Here is a 7584-nt window from a genome sequence, read left to right on the forward strand (position 1 = left end):
CCAAGTACAGTTTTTTTACTTAAATAAATTAAACAAGTTTTAAAATTACTCAAATCTCTTAAAGCACTTTTTGAAACTTGGATATCCTAATTCTAATAATATATAAATTGTGCTAGAAACATGTGATTTATATAAGGTTTAATTATTTTATTGGTCTTTATAGTTTTGTAAAATTTTTAATTAGATTCCTATATTTTTTTTTCTTTTTAATTGGGTCCCTATACTAATTTTTTTAATTAAGTCCCTTTTAGTAGTAATTGGCTTAATTTTATAGGGACCCAACTAAAAAAAAATTGGTATAGAGACCTAAATAAAAAGAAAAAAAAGTGTAGGAACCAATTAAAAAAAATTGATGTAAGAACTCAATTAAAAAGAAAAAAAGTATAAAGACCTAATTAAAAATTTTGCAAAATTATATGAACCAACAGAGTAATTAAACCTTTATATAATGAAGGATTTATGAGGAATAACACATAAATTGTTCTAAAGTTGCCAACTTTACCAATTATATGTAAATCGTCTAAGGTCGAGAGGATTTACATGGTTTCAGGCGAAAACACGAGATCATGTCACGATTTATGTGTAAGTTATAACCCTAGCATACAAAAATCTCCATTTTCATCCTATCTAAGCATTCAGCGCGACAAAAGTTGGAGAGAAAGAGAGTCCACCGCAGTAGCAAAAGAAGTATTGAGTGACCGCATTTGGTCTACATAAGTGGAGGAAGGAGATATGAGAATATCAAATTAAATAAAAATAATATTAAAACTAAAAAAATTAATATAAAATTTTTAATATTCATTATTCATATAATTTTTTTAAATTTTTTATTCATATATATTAAATTTTATTTGACTTTATATATTTTTACGGTATATTCTTAAATTAATATGTACTTTACTTACTATTGTTATTTGTTTATAATATAAATTACTTATTTTATTAAAAAGATTAAATTAAATAAAAATAATGTTAAAAGAAAGTATTGAAATTAAATAAAATCAAAATTTTTTTAATATTGAAATATTAAGAGAGAGTATATGGTTTAGGATTCATAAAAAAATTTAATATGGGATTTTTAATGCTCATTTTTTATATAATTTTTTTAATTATTTTTATACATATTTTTTTATAAAAAAATTGTTTTTTTAGTTAGTTTTGTATATTTTCATTGTATATTCTTAAATTAGTATGTACTTTACTTATTATTGTCATTTGTTTATAATATAAATTACTTATTTCAATTAAAAGATCAAATTAAATAAAAAATACTAAGTTTTAACATATAATTTATTCTTTTAATTGAAAGAAAAAAATGTTGAAAAAAATATAATTTTGGTTAATATAAATTTATATATTTTTGAGTAATATAAATTTAAGTAAAAAGCAAATAGAATTTAAATTATTAACCAAAATTATGTGTTAAATTTTAGTATTTTTTAATTATAATTTTTTAGTATTCTCTTTTAGTATTATTTTTATTAATTTGTTATTCTTAATGCCATTTCTTTCACTGTTGTATGTTAGATGTTCGGCTCCTTTTTTTTTTCCAATTTTATCATTGAATGCTTAGATAGGGTGAAAATAGAGATTTTTGTGTGTAATATTAAAAGTTGTGAGTAACTCGTGGTTGGGTCTTAGGGTGTGCTACTCGAACATAAATTGTGGCAGGATGTTAGGGGTTATAACTTACACATAAATCGTGGCAGGATCTTATGCTTTTGTCTGAAACCACTAAATCCTATCAGCCTATGACAATTTACATACAATTGGTAAAACGGACAATCTTAAGACGATTTATGTGTTATTTCTCATAAGTCATTTATACATAAATCATTACCAGGTGTAGTGGTTAACATATTATATAAATCACATTCTGCTGACATAATTTATATATTATTAGAATTAGGGTATTTACGTTTCAAAAATTGTTTTAGGAGATTTGAGTAATTTTAAAACTTGTTTAATTTATTTAAGTAAAAAAAGCCCGCTAAGCACTGTCAAAACCCTAGTTCTTAGACGACTTTTTTTGCAGACGACAATAGCTAGTGTTGAGAAACATTCATTTCTCTATTTTTCCATCAATTTTAAGTTTTTAACCAAAAAATTTAATTACTTCCCAATTTTTTCCATATGTAACTAACCTATTTTGTTAAGTACGATGATTAACTAATTTTAAATTTTTTGTAGGAGCTATTCGAATGAAGATGTTAAAAATATTTTTTGTATAAAGATATTTTATAAGAAAATACATTTTATTTATTATGTCAAATTTTAAATAAAAACATACTTTTATAACTATTAAAATCTAATTTTATAATTTATCATTTAAAGATAAAAAACTCACATAAAAACAATTATAAAATTTTTATTATAATATCTACCATTTTTTTACCTCTCTCTTCATGAATGCTTTTATTGTCTTTCATCGGGACAATTTCTCTCAACTCTCAAGCATGCCAACTATCTCTCCAAGATTGATTCCCTAAAATAATATAGTTTATCTTTTATGATGTATCAATTTTTAATTGAATGTTATCTTAATTTGATAACTAACTATACTTATAATTTGAGTTATTCTAATTTAATTAGAGTTAATATCTTAACTATAATAAAATTATTTTGTAATTAAGTTATTATTTAAAATGATTGATTATATAATTTTTTAAAATATTAATAACCAAATTTTATTTTCTAAATTATTATTCTCTCTTAAAATAATATTTATGAGTTCTTGTTACTTCTGAATAATAAGTATCTCATATTTGTCATGAAATATAATGACAGTAATTAAAATTTGATATTTTATCACAAACAATACTTTTTGTAATGACCCAATTTCTATTACGTCATGATGATACTAAAAAATGAGTATTATCAACTTGTCTTCTTAATTATTATCTATTATTTATTATATGAATCTGATTTGTTGTTAAAAGTATAGTTATTTTGCGAGGTACTTTTTTTTTAAAACATTTGGATTAATAAATAGAATTATTTATAATCAATTCACAAATTATAACAAATAAAACAGTTATAAACAACCATACATAAATATATATATATATATATATATATACACAACATTTCAGGCCCTGACTTATTCAAGAAGTCCCTAAGCTGGCGTCCAGATTAGCCTAGACTCTATACTCACCTAGTCCCTCTAAACTACTAAAGCGAGGGAAAGTATGTTCTAAGTTTTCAAAACTCAGGTCAGGTAGAACGTCATCAACGAACTATGGAAGAGTACCCCATGCTTCCATTTGAAGGGGAAGGGAGAGAGAAGGGATAAGAACTGGGGAGTTCTTAGTAGGGGCGGGGTTATTAGTTAAATTCATTAACTTTGTGTTGCTCGGCAGAATACGAAGAAACAGTTAACAGAAGGTACAAATAAACTGAGAAAAATAGAAAAAACAGAAAATAGAACACAAATAGAAAAATACAAGAAAATAAAACACAGACATAGAGAATAAAATACAAACAAGAAAAGCATACATTCATACAACAATCATAACAGAAAAAATGCACAACCAAGTATGATGCATGTCTGTCCTATGCAGGCTATGAGCTCACGTGTCAGTTTACACCCTGCAGCCCGACATTACGTAGGAACTAGTCCTAGATATGGCTTATTCTCTGTAGGTGAACTTTGGCCTACAGAAATAGCACTTCCGTAAGTGAACTTCGGCTTACAGGAATAGTCTAAACACAACACAACAACTTTCTGTAGGTGAACTTCGGCCTACAGAAATGACTCCCTTGTAAGTGAACTTCAGCTTACAGAAATGACACCCCTGTAAGTGAACTTCGGCTTACAGAAATGGCGCCCCTGTAAGTGAACTTCGGCTTACAGGAATCACAACTCTCTGTAGGTGAACTTCGGCCTACAGAAGCAACACCCTAAGCTACACAATTGATATCACTGTAGGTGAACTTCGGCCTGCAGGAATAACAACTTACTGTAGGTGAACTTGGGCCTACAGGACCTCTAAAGTCAACGAAAAAGCAGCAGATGAACATACAACAGAATATCATGCCACAAAGCTTAACTCTTTATTTTTATACTCTTTTCCTCTATTCTCTTTGTTATCCTCTAATCTCTTTGTTATATTACTCTTTTCTCTTTGTTTCCTTATAACTCTACTATGATTACTCTGTTAAACATATGTATTTAAAACTTATGTAAATTTCGATATGAATAGTTAGCCTGTCCCAAGTATAGGTTCATTAAGTCTATACTGAAACAGTTTAACTTTTCATATTATACATAACCTTAGGTGCAACTCAAGAACTAACTATGTTGCCATAGTTCGTTCACTAATCTCTGTTTGTTTCTGTCATTAAAACTTCACAGACTTTTTCTTTGATTTTCATTTCTTCTTTAACTTTTTTATTTTTCCTTTATCTTTGCCTCACTAAAATGCTATTACCACTTCCTAAGTGTTTTATGAAGGTATTTATGAGATTCTGGGCTTAAAGTTGTCTTTCTAAAACTTTTACGAAAAACTACCCTTTTCGCATTATTTTAATATTTTTATTAAAATATTATTTTTAATTAGATATTATTATTTATTATTTTATTAATAAATTTTCAAAATTTACCCTTTCTTACCCTAAAAGTGATATAAATTCACTTTTTACCACCTGTAACTTTTAATATTTCTACTTTAACCACCCTAACTTTTAGAAATTACAAAATAACCCCCCAAACACCAAAATATTTACTTCCTTGCCCTTTTATGGATCAAAAAGGTGTTCTTCATTGTTCTTCACCACACTCAAAGTGTTCTTCGTATTCTTCGTAAATTCTTCAGATTCTTTCTCTATTTTTACCCGTTTTTCAATCTTTTCAGCAACCGATTTTTACCATAATTCAAAATAAAATTGCAACCACTAAAGTCCCATATTTTTTTCTTAATTACAACACAAATTCAACCCCAATTTAAGGATTAGATTTTTGTTTTTCCAGCAGCCATGAAGAACACAAATTCAAAATTGAATATCATCAAATTTTCACCAAAATTTCAACAAGAATCATTCATATAAACAATCAATTTCAAGCATAACCAAATCATATCATAATCACACAACTCAAACACAATTAATCAAGATTAATTTTACCAAATCCTACATTGATTTGCTACCTCAAATTCAGTTATGCTTTTAGTTGTTCTTTTTGCACTTTTTCCTCCTAAAATACATCAAGAACAACTTTGAATCCATAAAACCTCAACTGACCAAACCTTAATGAACATGTTAAGAATGGATTTCTCACCTTAAATGTGCTAGGAATTGAAGATTGTTGGCTCACAAGTCAAGTTAAGCAAGAGATCTAAGGAAGAACATCAAGAAAACACATGTTTTAAGCATGATTCCTTGAAAACTGAATTCAAAGGGGGGAAAGGGACATCCATCTAACCTTATTTCCAGTCTTGATAAGTTACATAGTTATGTAGAGAAAGAAGAGAGGGTCATTTTGGTGTAATTAAAGTTTTGATTTGAGTTTTAGTTCAGAAGAAATCAGGCTTTGAAGATTTAAGTGTCATGAAAGTTTCTCTTTTCTCTCTTGTAATTTTCGGCCAAAATGAAGAAATGAGATAGCCTTGGAGGTCTTGTGGGTGTAAGGTGAGTTGTGATTGGTTGGTTTGGAGGTGGATTAAAATAATATTAAAATATCTCAGGTGTATAACTACTAAAACTAGATGTATCGAAACACTCGTAAAAACATCTCTAAAAATTCTTTTCTGAGCTACTAGCATAAATGACACTAGTAACAAATTTAATATGAGAATAGAACATGTATGATGAGGTATTAGCATTGCTAAAGTCATCAAAGAGTGTTGGTGCTAAGCTGCACCAGTAAATTGTGAACTCGGTTAAACCGATTTCCTGTTTTTAACTAAAACCGACCAGGTAACCTTATAATATCATTCAAGCTAAGCATCTTCTAATACTAATATAATGATAATATTATACTATTATCTCTCTTCTCTCATGAATCAAGTCCGATTCGTTAAACAGAGACTATTTACGAAAATTAAAATCAAAACTCCTAACCGATACTGTTTAAAAACTAAGTTCTTCGTGATTGCGTTATTGAGCTTGCTTCAAAAGAGGTTTTACCTTAAAGATGACATAATGACAATAAGGATTGAGATGCTTGATGAGACATCAGAAATATTCTCTCTACTGATCTTCTAAAAAAATCCGTATCTTCAAAAAAGATCTCGCATACTCAAAAATCGAAATTGTTACACTTTCTTTAACCTTTGAATGACAAGTTTATAATGATCCCTTTAACAAAATCATTACTTTTCATGCCCTTTAAATCAGAAGTTTATAATAATTCCTTTAGCAAATTCATTTTTTCTCTTTTTCCAAAAATGACATATCAAATCATAATACAGTCAAAATTCAGTGCCAGAATCTTTATTAATATTTTAAGAATTTATATAGTCATTTATTTTAAATAATAATTTAATTACAAAATAATTCTATTATGATTAAGATATTAAAGTCTAATTAAATTAAAGTAGCTCAAGTTATAACTTATAAGTATAGTTAATTATCAGATTAAAATAATATTTAATTAAAAATTAATACATATAAAAAATAAATTATATATTATTTTAAAGAAAATTAAATAGAATTCACCTAATTTTTATTTTCTATTGGCATGATATAATATCAAATATTTATTTTATTAAATGAAAATAAAATTTCATATTTTAGGTAATAAATTATATATAGGAATTAGATTCTAAAATGTTAAACAAACATTAAAAATAAAATATTTTTATAAATAATATTCATAAATAAAATAAAATTTCTCAAAATAAACGCCCACTTTTAAAGTACATCTTTTATCACTTGTGAAGTCAAAAAAAGAATCCCTAATTAAATTTTCTGTTTTAGTGGATGACGCCCGCCGGCTCCCGGCGGTTAAGTTAATAAGAACTTTTTGTTCTTATGCTGTACAAAATAAATAATTCTTGTTGAGAATAAAACTTCGTTTTTTTTTTAAATTTAAAAGCTTTTGTAGGAAATTTAGCTTCTTCCGCATTAGCATTTTGCAACAAATAAATATTGACTGATGGTTATATTTTCATGTGAAAACAATAATAGAAAATTGTAAAATAATTTAATAAATTTAAATAAAATATATGATATAATACTATCTATTATTTTAGTTATTATTTTTATATATTAACATAATTTATTTACTTATTTTTTCTATTTTTTAAGATTATTTAGAAGTTTTAACATTGTCAAAAAATTTTGCACGTAAAAAAATTATTGAAAAACGTTTTACAATAATTTTGATAATATTAATACATAATCATTAGCTTATCATGATTAAAGAAAAATCAATTGTTATAAATAATATTATTTAAATAGAGCCAGGAGAAAAGATCGTAATATAAATTTCTAATTTTATACCTTGCTTGAAGTTTTCCGTTTTATACAAATTAATCTATAACATCAAAGATTAATAGTTAAATTGGTTTTTAAAAAATAATTTGTTATTTAAATTTATTTTTAAAAAATTTTATTAATCAAATTAGCTTTTTAAAATTATAAATT

The sequence above is a fragment of the Arachis duranensis genome, chromosome 1, assembly GCF_000817695.3.
Source record: "Arachis duranensis cultivar V14167 chromosome 1, aradu.V14167.gnm2.J7QH, whole genome shotgun sequence".
NCBI classification, from domain to species: Eukaryota; Viridiplantae; Streptophyta; class Magnoliopsida; order Fabales; family Fabaceae; genus Arachis; species Arachis duranensis.